Raw genomic sequence first — 20,966 nt, forward strand, 5'->3', positions numbered from 1 at the left:
ACCAAAAACAGAGTAGCAACATAATAATAACACTGTCATCATTATATCAGGTTGCAGATAACAGAAATGATTTTATTGAAAAGATAGCATAAGAGTAGGTTCTTGAAAAAGGCTAAGTATTAGAAATGAAATGGTGGTAAGGGAATATTCCTGGGGACCAAAATACCACGGGGGGGGGGGGAACTCATGGATATAGTATGTAAGACAAGACATGGTTTGACTGCTAATCTGATGACCAATTCTATGAAAGTAAAATGAATAAAAACCCAGTTTTCCTATTGCTCAGATAAAAAAAGGATTTGTTATCTTTACTGACTCATCTCATTCTCTAATACCCCACATTTGTTCAATCAGCAAGTCTTGTCTGCTTATCTTTAATTTTTTTTATTTTAATTTAAAATATATTTTTAAAACTTTGACTACCTGTCATCACCATCATGACTGCCACCATTTGGTCAAAGAAATCATCATTTCCCACTTTATGCACTTTTTGAAATAAATTAGGCTAAGAGAAAAACTGATCCCAAACTTACAAATCAAAAGGGAGTTCAGGGGCACCTGGCTGGCTCAGTCAGAATAGCGTGTGACTCCTGATCTTGGGGTTATGTGTTAGAGCCCCATGTTGAGTGTAGACATTACTTAAATAAAACTTAAAATAAATAAAATAAAATAATAATTAAATAATAAAAAGGAGTTCAGGACGTCCTTTCAATGTCATACAGGAGTACTGTTGAATGTGCCTACATGAGAAATATTTAGTGTTGACAAAGATGGCCTTAGGTTCCTGTTAGCGTGACTAACATTAGACAGGCTTCTCCCTGAGTCATGGACCCTAACCCCCCTTTTCAGAGAGCACATACTTCAGAAAAGCTGTCATTGTAAATTCCTTCTCAGTCTGCTTTGTGATGTATATAAAATATTTTTAGCCAGTTTATGACCCAGGAATATTTTTCTCAAAGGAGCCATTCTTTTGAAATGTAAATTAAGGGAAGATACAGCCTCTTTCTCCCAAGTCTCTGTGAAAGGGTATCAGCCTAACTTCAGTGATGTCAAATAACAAAAACAGCAGGCCTAATTACAAAGAAAAACATTTGAAAACTCAGGAATACTCAATGTGCCACACATATTCCATTGATCAATCCCGCCCTAACATCTTCCAGTATTTTTTCACTCATTCACCTCAGAATTAAAAATTCTCCTGCCTTTTGTTTCAGTGGAACTAAGTTCAGACTTCAGTTCTGGCTCTCTATCCTACTGCAACAGGCTTGAATAAAGTTTTCTCTGCCTGTTTAACTAGGGTGTAAATTTTGTTTTGCCATTCTCCAGGAGAATGTACATGTCTTTGATATTTATTATACAGCTCAGACATTATGAAGACACATACAAACTTGTAGATTTCTGATAGAAGATGACCTTAAAGATTCATAAAGCTTCCGAAATAATAATACTCTCAATACATTTTTGAAAAAAATCATTGTAATATCTAAAACACGTGTCTGGTAAAATGCTCACAAAACTAGTAATAGAAGATAATTTCCTAAATCTAATAAAGGCATGTACAAAAATCCTATAGCTATCATTGTACTTAATGATGAAAGACTGAATTGTCCGTAATAATAGAAAGAAGACAAGGATGCCTGCTGTCACCACTTGTATATAACATTGTACTGAAGGTTTAGCCAATGCAATGAGACAAGGAAAAAAAAAAAAGAAATAAAAAGTCATCAAAATTAGAAAGATGTAAAACTGTCTTTATTTAAAGAAGACAAAATTGTCAAGGTCGAAAATCCTATGGAATCTTGGAATTAACCACTGGACTAATAAGCAACTTTAGCAGGGTTACAAAATTCAAGATCTATGTTCTAAAATTAACAGTATTTCAGGGGTGCCTGGGTGGCTCAGTTGATTAAGCGTCCAACTTCAGCTCAGGTCATGATCTTATCAAATTGTGTTGATAGCTCTGAGCCTGGAGTCTGCTTCAGATTCTGTGTCTCCCTCTCACTCTGCCCCTTCCCCACTGACACTCTGTCTCTGTGTCTCTGTCTCTGTCTCTCTCCAAAATAAACATTAAAAAATTAAAAATAAATAGATGAATAAAATCAACAGTACTTCTATGTAGTAGTAACAGGCAGGTAGAAATTTTAAAATATTGTTTACAATAATATTAAAAATATATAGGGACAGATCTTCCACAAGACATGAAAGACCTGTACACTGAAAACTCTAAAACTTTGCTAAGAGGAATTGAAGATGACATAAATAAATGGAGATAAATACCATGTTCATGGGACAAAAAAAAAATCAATATTGTTAAGAAAGCAGTTCTCTCCAAATTGACCTATAATTTCAATGCAATCTCAATAAATATTGCACCAGGCTTTTTATTTTCTTTCTTCCCAGAAGTTGACAAATGCATTATAAATGTCTAACAAATGCAAAGGGACTAGAATGCCATAATAACTTTGAAAAAAAAATGTGGACTCCTATTATCTTTAGCTCTTGATATTTCCTTCCCTTGTCTCTTTGATCATATCTTCTACCCCATCGTAGTCTTCTCTTTCTGTAACTCCTGTGTAACATGTGTTAAATATAGAAAAGCCTCAAGACTCCACCAAAAAATTATTGGAAGTAATAAAATGAAATCAGTAAATTTGCACCATACAAAATTAACATACACAAACTGGCTGTGTTTCTATACACCAATGACAAAGTAGCAGAAAGTGAAGTTAAAACAAAACAAAATAATTCCATTCACAATTTCACCAAAAAGAATAAAGTACCTAGGAATAAACTTAACCATAAATTATAAAATTTTAATGAACAAAATTGAAAACAGCACAGATAGAAAAACATGTCATGCTTGATTAGAGAATTAACCCAAAGCAATCTACAGATTCAATGCAATCCCTATCAAAATACCATAGCATTTTTCATGGAACTAGAGAATAATACTAAAATAATACTAAAACATATATGGAACCACAAAAGACCCCAAAAGCCAAAGAAATCCTGAAAAAGAAGAACAAAGCTGGAGGTATCACAATCCCAGATTTCAAGATAAAACTATAGTAACCCAAACAGTATGGTACCGACACAAAAAAAGACACATTGATCACTGGAACAGAAGAGAGAACCCAGAAATAAACCCACACTTACATGGTCAAATAATCTATGACAAAAAGGCAAAAACATACAAGAGGGAAAAGGAAGTCTCTTCTACAAATGGTGCTGGGAGAACTGGGGAGCTACATGCAAAATAATAAAACTGCATCACCTCCTTACACCAAACACAAAAATAAAATCAAAATGGATTAAAGACCTAAATGTGAGACCGGAAACCATAAAACTCCAAGCAGAATGCATAGGTAGTCATCTCTTTGACATTGACTATAGAAACATTTTTCTAGATATGTCTCCTGAGGGAAGGGGGGGAAAAAGCAAAAATAAACTACTGGAGCTATCCCAAAATAAAAAACTTTTTTACAACAAGGGAAACCATCACCAAAACATAAAGACAATCTGTTGAATGGGAGAAGATACTTGCAAATGATATATCTGATAATTGGTTAAATACACAAAATAGATAAAGAACTTATACAACTCAACACCAACAAAACAAAACAAATGATCCAATTAAAAAATGGGCAGAGGACCTGAGTAGACAATTTTTCAAAGAAGAGCTACAGATGGCCACCAGACACATGAAAAGATGCTCAACATCATTCATCATTAGGAAAACGCAAATCAAAACTACAAGGACATCTCACCTTACACCTGTCAAAATGTCTAGTATCAAGAAGACAAGAAATAACAAGTGTTGGCAAGGATGTGGATAAAAAGCACCCTGGTACACTATTGGTGGGAACACAAACCGGTGTAGCCACTGTGGAAAACAATATGGGGTTTCTTCAAAATATTAAAAATAGGAATACCACATGATGCAGTAATTCCACTATTGGGTATTTATCCAAAGAAAATGAAAACACTAATCTGAAAAAATATATGCACCTCTATGTTTATTGCAACATTATTTATAATAGTTAAGATGTTTCTACATCTTGATATCTATATATCTATATATCTATATATCCATACCTATATCCATATCTATATATCTATACACAATAAAATATTACTCAGCCATAGGAAAGAATGAGACCTTTCCATTTGCAACAACATGGATGGACCTTGAGGGTATTATGCTAAGTGACATAAGTCAGACAGAGAAAGAAAACGCCACTTCATTTCACTTAAATGTGGTTTCTAAAAAACAAAACAAATGAAGGAACAAACAAATGAACAAACAAAAGGCAGAAACAGATTCATAAATATGGAGAACAAACTGATGGTTGCCAAAACAGAGGGTGGGGATGGGCAAAAGGGGTGAACGGGAGTGAGGAACAGACTTCCAGTTATGGGGTGAATGTTACAGGGATGAAAGGTACAGCACAGGGAATATTGTCAATGCCTTGTAACAGCATTGTGTGGTGACAGATGGTAGATACACTTGTGAGCACAGCCTAATGTACAGACGTGTGAAACCACTATGCTGTATACCTGAAACTAATGTAATATTGTGTGTCAGTTATATCTGGATTTAAAAAAAAAAGGGAAAAAAAGAAAGTATTCTGCAGGAAATCATGTATGTACATAAATAACAATTGAAGAAGAAATACATTTGTAAGACTGGATACAATCTTGCAAACAGCTATTTTTGGTGGTAAGAATATAGGTGATTCTCAGTTTAATCATTATAGCTTTCTATAATTTGAAATTTCTGTATGATGATCAAATAATGCTTTTATAGGGGAAAAAACATAAAAAGTGCAGTAACTGATGTCTAGAGCTCAAAATGATGCCACGAATTAGTCAGTATTTCTCATCAACATGCCAAGATGCTATTGATTTCCTCATCCTGCCAACTGTCTAACTAATTTAATATTGCTGGGTGCTTTATGTCCACACTTTATTCACGAGACATTGGTTAATTTTCTCAGTGAACTCTGTGTCCTTGATGCTTCCTAAGTTCTAAATTGCAAAAGAGCTTGTTTTAGACAAGAACTTTAGAACTTTAGAATTAGACAAGAACTAGGTCTCTGATCTCCTGACACTATGATGCAGATTTTGAATTAAATTCAGGGGAAGTGAGGAAGTATGGATAACAATGATAATATTTTTATAAAATATTGAAATAAAAATTTATTTTTGTCCAAGAATTGAGTTGAGAAGAGGCCCAGGAGATTTGGCAGGTAGAAAGTAAGAGTTTTATTTTTTTATACACATTAATATAATTCTTAGAGAAAAAAATGAAAATAAGACACTCAAATAAAAGTTAAGGAACACACATATATAATTTTAAAATATTCTGCAATCTGGATATTTCAAGTGGACTTTTAGTTTGGATCTAATTTTCTATTCTGTAGATTATTACTTCACAAACTCTGCAATCTAGGATCTTTTTGTGTGTTGTTTAAGTTTCAACCCATAGTGGACTGATACTTTAAAAAATATAATAAATTACTACAAAAATGACCACATGCCTATGTATCATGACAATGTTAATTACAATAACAGTTTCCAAATATTTACTCTCACTTTATAAACTCATCATGTGAGCCAGTAACAAACAGCTCATGGACCATGGTAGTCCATGACCAGCCTTCCAGCAATACTGTCCTCAAAAGCTCTAGGCATTCTTCCTTCCTTAAATGTATATAAATCTCCCTAATAATCTACGCACTGAGTTTTAAAATAGCAAATTCAAAGACTATATGCATTTTAAGCAATCCATCCATAAAAAGAAAAATCCATTTGTGTCTGATACGAATCCCCAGCTTTAGAAATCCTACATAAATACATTCACATGAGTTGGAGTTATTGCTGGTTGTGGTTTACTGGTTGTGGATTAAGAATTAAATAATGCAAGTCCAGAGAAATACCTTCTCTGGGTGAATATTAGCAAATTCTATTCTCTGTAGTCACTGCACATGGTAAAATAAAAACTGAATGAGTAATAGTTTTCCTTTATGATACATTTAGTCATGATCTCAGGCAATAAAAACAAGTAACCTTTTAAAGACTTACATGATTCCTATAAGTATCTAAAATCCATACACCTCCTAAGCCACTATGTATGTATGTATGTATGTATGTATGTATGTATGTATGTATGTATATATGTCTCTATCTTTCACCTATCTATATTCATGTTTTTAGCTAAATGTACCACATACACACATAGTATATGCACACATATTTGTCTCTGGAGGATGAATTAACTTCTAAAAGGAGTGCCACAGTGTGTAGCATTTAAAAACATGTTCTTTGGAGTTGGAACAAGGGTTGGTTTCTGCCCTGTGTGACCATGAGCTGGGAACTTGACCATGTTGAACTTTCATAAAATTATTATAATTTTCCAGGAGAGGACATGATCAATGGAATGAAGTATACAAATCCTAAGCATAGTATTTGGCATGAGAAAACATTGAATAGATGACAGTTGTTAGTACCATCATTAATACATTCACTGATGACCAGTTACTGAATTTGCTGCTAATTCAGAAATAAACATCACAGTCCCATGTACAGGGTATAAACAGTTAAGATGTTTACATCTTATTTACAAATGAATTTACTTATTTACAAATAAATTTATTTATTTACAAATAAAGTCTGGATGTTCTTACAGCACAATCTCAGTATTATACCTTAAGTTAAAATATGTAAGGTTCCAAAGTATTCCTGGGGAAAGGGCTGATGCAGGCTGAGTCACGGGTATAGACAAGAGGAGTCTGCTTGCTCATATTATTATGTGAGAAAGTAAAGAACTTGCTAAAAGAGTGGTAGGGGAATATCCAAGGACATAGCAGGGATGCTTGCTAGGATAAAAAAAATGCTACCAAGAACATTATTATGTCAAAAACTGAAATATAAATAACAGTTTTGATCGAAGTATTACATCAAAGATAAATTTGCTTAAGTTGATAACTTAAGAACTACCAATGATAGGTCCAGGGGATGTAATATTTACAAATGATTCAGAAAAAGTATTATAAATAAGATACTTATGAAGCTCCTCCTGGTTGTAGGACTGTCACAGGTGCCATCCTTCCCTTGCTGTCAGCTAGGAAACTCCGTTCTTTAAAGCCACTCACTCTTCTTTGTATACAACGCATCTACAAATCCACAATGACACATGGAATCCTCACACTTTGAACCCTTCTACTCCCCTCTTCTACTCTATTTCTCTGATTTCTGACTTCTAAAGGGTTCATGTGATTATATAAAACCTACCAGGATAACATCTGTATCTTAAGGTTAATTCCCTTAGGGCTGTAATTACACTTGCAAAATCTCTTCATAGCAGCACCTATATTAATGATTGACTTAACGACCAAGAAACAGGAATCTGGGAGCTAGAAGTAAGGCATCTGCAGAATTCTGTCTAGTATAGACAGACAGAGAGAGACAATAGCTAAATTATAATAGATTGATAGATAATAATAGAACAAAATAATAAAGCAAAATCAGTAAAATGTTTATAAGTGAATCTGGTAAAATGGATAGGAATCTTTCTGTACTCTACTTACAACTTTCTTTTAAACTGAGATTATTTCCAAATATAAATTTCAAACAATCTTTAGAATTTTATAGTAAATATCATCAGTAATATGGTCCCAAACTATCTTTTCTATTTTTATTGACATTGACTTCTGTAAGTTATCTGTAAATACTCAGGAGGAAACTTATGCTCACGTCCCACTTTATTTTCCTCATATTCTTTGCAGGTTTTAGTGGTTGAAGTGTTCCTAAGACAAATCATCATCATCATCACCATCATCAACCCTGGGTAAGGGGGCGAGAAACACAAGAAATAAAAAAGTCATCCAAATTCTATTTTAACACAGGAGGAGTTCAAAATATAGAAAAGTATAGTTAGCTTACCCATGTATAATAAGATTTGTGATGTGTTAAAAATGGGATTTTTTTTTCTACTTAATAATTTTGGTTGCTAACCCAAACCCAAAACTATAGATTTCAAGGCATTCATGTGCTCCAAATAAAGGACTTGCTAAGATGAGCAAAAACAAGCCCCCCAACCCTTATCCTGCTATCAATCTTTACCCTAAAAGAGAAAAAGCTTGAGATTTATTAAGGAAATATCTTTGAATTCAGCCATCTGCTATATAAAGTATGTTGCACGTGCCCTTTCTTCCTGTGACTGAATATGTCTGTGTTTTTCATGAGAAGAGAGAATTCTCCTCCTATCCCTTCTGAGAAATGGGAGCTTCAAGTAAACCACTTAAAGAGAGGGAGAGTCTCTGAGAAGGAAGAAGGGTACCTCAATGTCTGACTATGACTGTTGATAAGTGAAAGGTCATACATAGACTGGGACTGCTCAGTGCTGCTCACTTGTCAATCAAAGAGAGAGAGAGAGAGAGAGAGAGAGAGAGAGAGAGAGAGAGAGAGAGAGAGATTTGGAGCATCCTGAACTTTGAGCGACATGAGATAAATACGTATAACATTTTAAATGGATCATCATAGACAACTAAAGTGGTATTTCCCCCTGAACCCATTCTAACTTGTAAGAATCCTGTCTAGGAAGCATGTGTGGCAGGATGAGGTGACTCCAGCAGAAAGCGTTGGTGGCATGTGAACAGGCAGGGAGAAGGTTCAAGTATAAGAAATCAGCCAGAGACTGTGCCACCTCCATCAGATGATTGGCTAATGCAAAACATTGCACTTCCAGGGAGGCTAAGGGAGTCTTAAACCTTTCAAGGAAAAAGAGCCAGGGTCTGGAAATATTCCCAGTGAGATGGTGTGACAGACAAAATAGAATGATGGAAAGATTCAGCCATGTTAAATGATTTTTCCTTGGGCCTGGTTTCCTTTTATCTCTCCTTCCCTTCTTAGTCTGAAGGAATTAGAAGTCAATGGTAACTGTGGGAAAAGGAAGGATTCCCCAAAACTGCAAGTTCTATAGCCTAGAATTGTGCATATAATTTTTGGGATTCAGGAATTATTCTGAACCTTTAAAAATTGTAGACATAACAGAGCTTTATTGCAAATTTTCCTTGATGGAGACAGTATTTTCCCATATTTTAAAATATCAGATTGAATTAGATGGTCTATTCCACTTACTAGACCTACTGAACAAATTACTCCAAAACTGTATTATGCTCATGGGTACATTAGATTAGAAATCACATACAATATATTGTGGATGTTCATCTTTGTTCCATGATATAAGGGGTCTCCTGAAGAAAGACTGAAAGACAGGACATGACTTGAGGTCAAGAAGCTAGAATCTTTGAAAGCATGCTCAATCTACCTACACCTGTTTGGTCTTGAGGTTGATGCTAGCTGTCAGCTGAATCCTCAGCTGTGGCTCTCAGCGAGAACACTTTTATATGGTCTCCCCACGTGGCCTGAATTTCCTCCGTGGAGGCTGGGTTCCCAGGTTGACTGTTCTGACACAAAAAGACACAATGGTCACTGCATCCTTTGTATAACCATCCTCAAGTGTTACAAACATGATTTTTGTCTATCTCATTCTGTTGGATACAGCAATCACAAACCCACCAAGGTTCCCAGTAGGGGTAGAGTTTGATATAGATTCTACTTTTTGATGGAGAATAGCAAGGCTTTAGAAGATTATGTGTTACCAGAAATATCACTTAAGCAATTTTTGTAAGGTACATTTTGCTACACTGCCTATGTTCAAGTCCATATAATGGACCTTAAACAAAATAATAAAATATCACAAAATTCAGAGTTTTTTTTTTAAATAAAATGGGATGAGCATTTACTCACTGGTTTGTGATGAAGATTCAATGAGAATATCAATATTCAGGGTTTAACAATACTTAGATACATTATCAGTTTAACTGGGATTTTGGAGGGTGATTTAAGCAGATGGTATATTTGGGTAAGGAAGAATAATTAGCGTTGAATAACAATAACAGTTATTGAGAGCAATGAACATGACTTAGTTCATTTTATTTATTTTCCCTTTTCCTCTTCTACAAATCACTCTGTCAGTTTGAAGAAAATATATTCTAGAAGACTTTATATAAATATATATTATATACATTTATACTATATAATATATATTAAATATATATATACACATAGACATACATATATACACACAAATAGATATAAATACAAATATATAGGTATATACTGTATATAGAAACACAAATGTATATATGTAAACAAATATACATTTATATTTACGTTTTATATATAAATATATCTATATAGTATGTATATATGTATATTCACATTACAGAAGAATTTAGACTATGGAAATGGTGTCACCAATCAGTAAGTGTATTACTCTGAACCATCAGACAGATCATACCAGACCATGGGGAGCAGACTCTGTCATACTAACTCCTCCTCATTGATTTAGCATAGTTTTGGTAAGCAAGTAAATTATAAGCCATATAATTGATAGTACAAAATTACTGAAAACATGTCCAGAGGTGAAAATCTGAAGGAAAACCGGCCAAAAAGCCCACTAGGCCTTAGAAAACAATTACTAGCTTTCCCTGGGTGATCCATGCACGTTTGGACACATTGTTTCTCTCTGCATCTGGAAGAGTTGGGGACTATTCTGAACAGATTCTCATGCAACCTCATGACGCAACTGCAGTTTTATCATACCCCCACCCCACCATCCTATAGAGTGCCTGCATTTCAGTTCCTAGAGATTGTCCTTGTGTCCAAAATTGAAAAGTAATGATGTTATTTGCAAACATTACTGTTTGGTGTAGTCGGATCAGCAGGTATCTGTGGGGAGAAAATCCTAGAGAACACCCTCCAAAATGGCATTACAGTCTCTCAGAAACTTCAAGTTGAATATTGCAAAATATGTTCCCTTTTACTGTAAGATATTTAAAGTCGATCTCTTGGTATTATATGTATTAATTGTGTATAAATGTGTAATTTTAAGCATGGAAGCAAAAGTGGCAATGTTTTTATTTTGTCTTACAGACTCAGAAAAATACTTCATGCTAAGTAGATTGAAAAGCTGTCCTAAGAATCACTGGCTAGTTAAATTCCCATTCAGGCATTAGCCCATTTAATTCAAAATGTAAGCTTACGAACTGAGAAAAGAGAAGGCAATTTAAATGGCCAAACATAATATAAAGAATTCTGGATATAAAAGGCATATTTTACATCAATTTGTGCTCTACATTGCACACCAATGATGTGCTTCATCATTTTGATGAAACAAAAATCACTGAAAAAAATATATTCATACATATTCATATATATTTATAAATATATACACACCTAAGAAGAATTTTTACTAGAAAATTCACCAAATCAAGAAGTACTAAGATTAGTGATATCATCTTGAATTGAATATCCAAGACAGGTACAGAGAGAGAGATCAAATTAAGCTATGTAGCCCAGTGGAAAGAAATTAAGGTTAGCAACCAGAATATTTGGATTTTCCACCCCTGCCAGTAACTACGAACTTAAAATTTAATTGCCTCATTTTCCTCATCTCCAAGACAGAACACCAGTTCTCCAATTCTTCCTCACAGAGTGGTTTGAAATGTGCCATTAAAACACAACATGTGGAAAAATGCTCATAATGCAAGCTAAGTAAAAACAGCAGAATACAAAATTGCATAATTGCATACACAATATCATTTCTATTTTAAAGAGAAATGAACATATGCATCTGTGTAAACATATGAATAGGTAAGAGGCAAAAAAAAAGGAATATAATTATTATCTCTATGTGATGGATTAAGTTGATTTTTTCTTCTTTATGAGGTTAAGAGAAATCATCCAGTGTTTGTAAATAAGGCACTTGGGCTGGGGATCATAGTCTTTCAATGAATGATATGCAAGGACATTAACTGACTTTATGAAGCATTTGTCACTTTGATATTTCCTATTTGAATAGATTGCAGTTTAGATTTTGGTTCAGATTTTGGTTCAGTAAAAATGATAACCCTAAAAATGTCGGCATTCCTTTGTAGGACGCAAACCAGTTTTGGATCTAAGCTGTCAGTCTTATTGTAAAATTCCTATTTATTCAATAGTCAGTTCCCCAAATGCTCTTGGAATCCACTTTACCATTTTATCGATTCCCTTACTAATTATTAAATAAAATTTTGACATGAGGTTCTCTTACAGTCATATGCATTGTGATGTTAACATTTTGAAAGTGTACCTTGGTAGTACCTTTAAATATTTTTCTAAATTTTCATTATACCTTTATAAATCTTGTTTTTAAATTTAAAATTTTCTCATTAAAAAAAATTTTGATAGAGACAGAGTGTGAGCAGAGGAGAGGCAGAGAGAGAGGGAGACACAGAATCTGATGCAGGCTCCAGGCTCTCAGCACAGGGTCTGATGCAGGGATTGAACTCACAGACTACAAGGTCACGACCTGAGCCAAAGTTGGATGCTTACCCAACTGTGCCACCCAAGCACCTCTCTTGTTTTTAAATTTTAAGTTACTGCTGGCATTGTGTTTTGAAAATGAAAAGCATTATATTAAGTAAAAATATTATCATAATGCAAGGAAGACAGGAGGTTGCAATGAAAACGGATTAAGCACTATATGATTCCAGCACTAGCATGTACTGTATGAATCAGGCGAATAATAACAAAACACTTGACTGCCCTAGATTTCAGCTTCCTCATCTTTGAAGTAGTAATTATTATGTTATTATCATTACTAATTTTACTATTATTATTTTTGTTATTATTTTATTATTACTATTATTATTACTACTAATTTTATTTATTAAATTTAATTTAACCAGTCCAATGTTTCTCTTAGTTTGTTCTTTCTCAGGTTCTCATAATACTAAGTTTTCAACCCATTTTAATACAGATATTCCACGTTCCGTTCATATTAAAATGAAATAAATGTATAAAACTGCTTTTATTCCCTTTATTAGGTCCTGCCATACTGGTGGAAAAACCATACTCTGCCTCACATTTAAAAGGAAGCCCCCTACAGAGATTTCAGTTTACTATTCACAGACTAATTGACATATATTTGATCAACTCCTAATTCACCAAAGGAGTAGCAACAGTGGAAGTAGAATAACCAGATAATAAAGGACAGGTTGAAACATGGCTCAGATAGGCAAATGTGCATTTCTGACAGTAGTTCTTACAACAGAACTGGGAGGAAAGCAGGCCAATAATTAATTGAACCAATTTCTTTTAAATCAGAGGGTCCCAAAGATGTTTGGTCATTGAAATCAATCTGGAGCCCAACTCAGACCCACTGAATTGGCACTACGGAGATAGTACCAAATAATCTATATCCATATACTTTTAATAGTCCTACATATAAGTATAAGCCTGATTCTTTGTATTTAAAAAAAATTATTGTAGGACTGTAGTGATACATTATAGACCCTAGATTTCAAATGACACATTATTTCACTCATTCATTCAACAGATATACATTGAAGAGTACTCTCTTCCTGGCCTTGTGCCATATAGTATATATTATTCCACAAGACTTTGAGTTTTCCCTCATAATCATGGAGTACTCAAATCAATCTAAACTGATAGCCAGAATTATTCTAAAACAAATAGCACTCAATGCACCAGGGAAAACAAAAGCAACATCTACTGTTTTCCAAGCATAGTTTATAATTAACAACAAGGTAACATTCTGGGGTACCTTTCAAAAACCTTATCAATATACCTTGGAAAAACCAGGGTGATGTTCTTAAGATAATTCAACTACTGATATGCATCATCATCACTACCTTTAGATCAGACTGCTTACTAGTGTGGAATTAGTTGCCTTCCAGGTGATTGGTGTTTCTTCACACCAGTTTGTTGTTGCTCTATTTCCTCTGCCCAACAACAGAAACTCTTTATTAAACAAATAAAACATGACAAACGTTAAAAAATATTTGCTTTCTTCTATATGTCAATTGAAATATCTTCTAGAAATCTAGATTATCCATTAAATCACCTCCAGATACCCCCTCCTCCAATTGAACTAGATTATGAAATTCTTAAAGCCTACCTATTTTTGTTCATCATTCTTATCCCAGTATCACCAACACTGTAATATCTTCATAAATTTTTGTTGACTTGGCATAGCACAATGTCTCATTTTGCAACTTGGCACGCTTTACCTATGTTGTCAGACATTTTCTTAGTTATTATAAAATCACCAATTTTTAAAGCAAGGGAATGAAGAGAAGGATTTGGTTTAGTGTACAATATTAGATACTCAGAGAAAGAGGAGAGAGAAGGACTGAGAGAGAGAGAGAGAGACACAGAGAGAGAGAGACACAGAGAGAGAGAGAGACAACCATGCTTTAGGGAGAGAGTTTGAGAGATAGAGAGAGAAAGTCATTTGTAGCTGAAATTAAATGCATTTCCACTGCATGAAATTGCTTAGTTTAGTCTTCCCAAAATGCTTTTCCAAATTCCCTGATTTCATGGTCACTTATCACCTCCTCCTTACAAGTTCTTATCTTCATTTAGAATACAACTCTTACATAAGTAATATGTCATTTTTGAGCAAACATGTCTCTACCAAATGGCAAAAAGAGGAGAGGAATTAATGACCCTTCATTGGTTTAATAATAAAGTTTGAACAGGTTAATAAAGTAACATTAGACACCACTGTAATATTATGGGTAAGAGAAAATAAATTTCAGACTCTAGGAAAACTTGAATTAGTCATCAATTTATTTAAATGCCTCATAATTATTTCTAGTTTTACTTAATACATATGCAGGAGGTAGGAACCATAGAGAGAGCAACAATGTAGGGAAAAGACAGATTTCCTTGTGTTTTACTGGTCAGCTTAATCTTCCCAAACCAGAGAATTATAGAGTAGGAGAGAATGAAGGATGCAAAACTAGCAAGATCCAGATTTTATGCATTATTAAACCCACAATAATTTAGTGCATTGAATATTTTCCTAACAGAAGATGTTAGCAATAGGTTTTAAATTATTCACTTAATATACATTTTTAAAATAATAAGTACTGTTGGTTTCAGTCTTGACATATGACTAAGGAACAAATGCAGTCTGCATTTGTTTTCTTTATAGATTATGAAGTATATTCAGTCATAGGATTTCATTTGGGCCTCCTAAAAAGAATCTCTGTGTTGCAGAATAAGACTTATCATACTCATCTGATAAACAAGGAAATGGATGCTCAGAGTGATTTAAAGGTAAAAATAGGACTAGAGTTCAGAGCCATTCCCATAAAATTTCTAAAAAAGTTTTAATCTAGATAATAATTATTTTTAAAAATTGTTAAAAAAATTAGACTACTCATTAAAATTCAAAAACACTTTACTTTTTTAAAAAATATAATTTATTGTCAAGTTGGCTAACATACAGTGTATACAGTGTACTCTTGGTTCAAAACCACTTTAATACGTTGCTGAGTTCTCTAAATCTTGTATCGTGATCTTTTGTCTTTGTTTCCCCCTTTTTTGCTTCTTCATTATTTTCCATCATTTTATCTTCCATATCATTGATTCACCACTCTGCTTCGTCAATCCTTGCCGTCATGGCATCTGTTCAAGATTGCATCTTGGTTACGGCAGTTTTCATTTTGACCTGATTAGATTTTAGCTCATTTATATCTGCAGAAAGGGATTGTGTGGTGTCTTCTATGATTTTTCTCAACCAAAGCTAGTATTCTTATAATTGTGTTTTTCAATTCTAGTGTAGACATCTTACTTATACCTGAGTTGATTAAATCTCTGGCTGTCATTTCTTTCTAGCCTTTCTTTTGGGGTGAATTTCTCCATCTTGTGATTTTGGAGGAAAAAATAATGAAATAAAAATTAAATATTAAAAACAGAACAAATCAAATAAGGGAAGCTAGATTATAGGTGTGTTTCCATCTGCTTTTTGAGAGAAACTTGATAGAAAACAGAAAAAAAAAAGGGAAAAAGTTTTAAAAAACTAAAAATTAAAAAAAATAAAATAGAGTGAAATAAAATAAAGAAAATAGAATAGAATAAGAAAAAATGCTCCTTCTGTATCCAAGAAAGAGAAAGAAAAAAGAAAACAACCTAAGAAAAAACAGTAAATAAAATGATCAAACAAATACACAAGCAAACAGAATGAAACCCAAATGTTGTCAGGTCCAGGTTCCTCTAGAACTGAAACTTACAGCACACTATAGTCTGTAGAGGAGCAGGTGGAAGGGATTTGTACTGGTTTTCTGGGGTATGTGCCTGGAGGGTGCAAGTGGGCAGGGCTTGATGTAATGGCTCCGTTCACCACTTGATGGCACTGCTTAGCTCACTAGGGTCCATTGGTGTGTGCACATGCGTGTGCAGGAGGGGTGGAAATGGTTTCACCCAGCTCTCTAGCCTGCGGTACCCAAATTTCATGCCCTCACAGACACATGTTCAAGCAAACCTTGATCCCACACTTCAGAGATCCCCAAGACTTGGCGCCACACTGGTTCTCTGGGGGAGGGTCTCACCCAGCAATGATCAGATGCCAGCGTGCCAGAAACGTTCCTGTGATCCTGCAGCAGCAGAGGCTCAGAGTTTATGGTAAATCACAACACACAGCCAGCACCTGCTTTTGCTGCATTCTGGTGTCTTTGTCCCAATACCAGCAAACATGGCTGCTCTCCAGGGTCCACTGGGCCTTTGCCTATAGGGAGGTCTATGGCCTCTACCAAATGCACTCCAAGCAGGGGAACCCCTTCCCCCACCATGTGGCACACGGAACCCTGAGACCCCACTGCCTGCTCCTCCCCAGGAGCTCTGAACTTCAGACTCTGCACTCCACTGTTCATAGAATCCTGGTGGTATTGAAACCCTCTCTTTTCTCCCCATCAAAGATTTTGAGGAACAGATATTTTCGTCTGGTAACTTGGGAGTGTTTTCACTCTTTCTCTCTAGCTACTTTGAGAGAGAGTCTGTTTCTTGCATGATCCTGATGCACCACACTCTCTCCCTTTCTCTTTCTCTCCCTGTCCTCTCCATACAAATGGCTTCCTATGCTCTGTCGCTCCTCAGCTTTTCTCTCTCCCAGCTTGCCTATCTGCACTATCTGCCAAGTTCTCTGGCTCAAATTATGGAGACTGTTGCATTAATCCTTAGATCAACTTCCTAGGTGTCCAAAATGTTTTGATGCTGATCTAGCTGCATTTCAGCGATGAGATAAGCTCAGGGTCCCCATACTTCTCCACCATTTTAATACTCCTCTCTCGGTGACTTATTAAAGAGGAATAACATTCATATCATGAGTCCCAGAAGAAGAAGAGAGTTAAAAAAGGGGCAGAACAAACTATAGCTGATAACTTTTGTGAGCAAACTATAGCTGATAACTTTACTAATCTAGGGAAGGACATAAACATCAAAATTCAAGAAGCACAGAGAACTCCCATTCAAGTCAACAAAAATTGACCATCACCCAGGCATATCATAGTCAAATTCACAAAATACACAGACAAGGAAAGAATCATGAAAGCATCAAGGGAAAATGTCCTTAACCTACAAGGGAAGACAGATCAGTTTCCTAGCAGATCTGTCCACAGAAACTTGGCAGGCCAGAAGGGAGTGTCATGATATATTCAACACGCTGAATTAGAAAAATATGCAGCCAAGAATTATTTATCCAGCAAGGCTGTCATTCAGAATAGAAGGAGAGATAAAGAGATTCCTACACAAACAAAAACTAAAGGAGTTCATGACCACTAAATCAGCCCTGCAAGAAATATTAAGGGGAACATTGAATGGAGAAAATACAAAACAAAACAAAAAGACGAAAGCAACAAAACTAGAAAGGAACAGACAATATCAGAAACGCCAACTCTACAGGCAACACAATAACGCTAAATTCATATCTATTAATAATCACTCTGAATGGAAATTGACTAAGTACTACAATCAAAAGACATAGGGTATTAGAATAGATAAAAAACAAGGTCCATCTACATGCTGCCTAAAAGAGGCTCACTTTAGACCTAAAAACACCTGAAGATTTAAATGAGGGGATGCATAACCATCTATTATGCTAATGGACATCAAAAGAAAGCCAGAGTAGCCATACTTATATCAGAAAAACTAAGGTTTTTAAATACAGGTTTTAAAACAAAAACTTTAATAAGAAACGCTGAAGGGCATTATATCATAATTAAATGGTTTATCTCCCAATATCTAACCATTGTAAATATTTATGTCCCCAATATGAACACCCAAATATATAAATCATTAATCACAAAAATAAAGAAACTCATCAATAATAACACAATAATAGTAGGGGAACTTTAACACCCCACTTACAACAATGGACAGATCATCAAAGCAGAAAATCCACAAAAAAACAATGGCTTTGAATGACACACTGGGCAGGATGGACTTAACAGATATATTCAGAACATTTCATCCTAAAGCAGAAGGATACACATTCTTCTTGAGTGCACATGGAACATTCTCCAGAAAAGATCATATACTAGGTCACATATTAGCCCACAAAAAGTGCAAAAAGATCAATATCATACTGTGCATATTTTGAGACCACAACACTATGAAACTTGAAATTAACCACAAGAAAAAAATGTGGAAAGATCACAAATATTTGGAGACTGAATAATGAACGTGTTATATGAGAAATTAGAGGAGATAAAAAATAACATGTAAGTCAATGAAAATGAAAACATGACAGTCCAAAACTTTTGGGATGCAGCAAAGGTGATCATAACAGGGAAATATATAGCAATCTAGGCCTTCGTAAAGAAAGAAGAAATGTACCAAATACTAACCTAAACTTACACCTAAAGGAGTGGAAAAAGAACAGAAAACAAAACCCAAAATCAGCAGAATTAGGAACATAATAAAGATTACAGCAGATTTCAATGATATTGACATCAAAAATCAGTAGAACAGATCAATGAAACTAGGATCTGGCTCTTTGAAAGAATTAACAAAATTGATAATACCCTAGCCATATTTAGCAAACAGAAAAAGGAAAGGACCCAAATAAATGAAATCATGAATGAAAGAGGAGAGATCACAACCAACATCTCAGAAAAACAAATAATAATAAAAGAATATTATGAGCAATTATATGCCAACAAATTGGACAATCTGGAAGAAATGAATGAATTCCCAGAAACATATAAACTACCAAAACTGAAACAGGAAGAAACAGAACATTTGAACAGACCCTGGGGTGCCTGGGTGGTTCAGTCAGTTAAGTGTCGACTCTTGGTTTCAGCACAGGTGATGATCTCATGGTTCATGAGATCCAGCCTTGCATTGGGCTCTGCGGTGAAAGCACAAAGCCTGCTTGGGATTCTTTCTCTTCCCCTCCCAGGCTGTCTGTCTGTCTGTCTGTCTCTAAGTAGATAAATAAACATTAAAAAAAATTAAAGAAAATTTGAACAGATTCATATCCAGTAAAGAAATTGAATCAGTAAACAAAAATCTCCCAACAAACAAGAGTCCAGGGCCAGATAGCCTCCCTACCAATCACTTAAAGAAGATCACACCTATTCTTTTGAAGCTGTTCCAAAAAATAGAAACAGAAGGTAAACTTCTAAACTCATTCTACAGGGCCAGCATTACCTTGACCCAAAAGGAGACAAAGACCCCACTATAAAGGAGAATTATGGACCAATTCATTTCCCTGATGGACATGGCTGCAAAAATTCTCAACAGGATACTAGCAAATCAAATCCAACAATACATTGAAAGAATTATTCACCACAATCAAGTGGGATTTATTCATGGGCTGTAGGCCTGGTTCAATATCTGAAAATCATTCAACATGATACACCATCTTAATAAAGAAAAGGATAAGAAACACATAATCCTCTCAATAAATGCAGAAAAAGCATTTGACAAAATACAGCACCTTTCTTGATAAAAACTCACAAGAAAGTCGGGATAGAAGGAACATACCTCAACATCATAAAGGCCATATACAAAAGACCCACAGCAAATACCATCCTTAATTGCGAAAAACTCAGAGTTTCCCCCTAAGGTCCGGAACACAACAGGGATGTCCACTCTCACCACTGTTGTTCAACAATACTGGAAGTTCTCGCCTCAGTAATCAGACAAGAAAAAGAAATAAAAAATATATATAAATCAGCAAGGAAGAAGTCAAACTTTCACTCTTTGCAGATGACATGATATTCTACATGGAAACCTGAAGGACTGCACCAAAACACGCTAGAACTGTTATATGAATTCAGTAAAATTGCAAGATACAAAATGAATGTACAAAAGTTGGTTGTAATTCTACACAAAAATTTTGAAGCAGCATGAAGAGAAATCAAGGAATTTATCCCATTTACAATCGCACCAAGAACCATAAAATGCCTAGGAATAAACCTACCCAAAGAGGTAAAAGATTTGTACTCTGAAAATTATAGAAAGCTTATGAAAGAAATTGAAGAAGACACAAAGAATTGGAAAAATATTCTATACACATGGATTGGAGGAGCAAATACTGTTAAAATGTCAATACCATCTAAAGCAATGTACACATTCACTGAAATCCCCATTAAAATAACAACAGAATTTTTCACAGACCTAAAACAATCAATTCTAAAATTTACACGTAACCAGAAAAGACCCTGAGTAGCCAAAGTAATGTTTAAAAACAAAACCAAAGCTGGAGGCATCACAATTCTGGACTTCGAGTTGTATTACAAAACTGTAATTATCAAGACAGTAGGATACTGGCACAAAAACAGACACATAGATCAATGGAATAGAACAGAAACCCAGAAATGAACCCACAAATGTACAGCCAACTGATCTTTAACAAAGCAGGAAAGAATATCCAATGAAAAAAAAGACAGTGTCTTCAGCAAATGATGTTGGGAAAACTGGACAGCAACATGAAGAAGAATGAACCTGGACCACTTTCTTGCACCATACACAAAGATAAACTCAAAATGGATGAAAGACTTAATTATAAGATAGGAAACCATCAGTATCCTAAAGGAGAAAACAGG

The sequence above is a fragment of the Acinonyx jubatus genome, chromosome D2, assembly GCF_027475565.1.
Source record: "Acinonyx jubatus isolate Ajub_Pintada_27869175 chromosome D2, VMU_Ajub_asm_v1.0, whole genome shotgun sequence".
In the NCBI taxonomy this organism is placed as follows: domain Eukaryota; kingdom Metazoa; phylum Chordata; class Mammalia; order Carnivora; family Felidae; genus Acinonyx; species Acinonyx jubatus.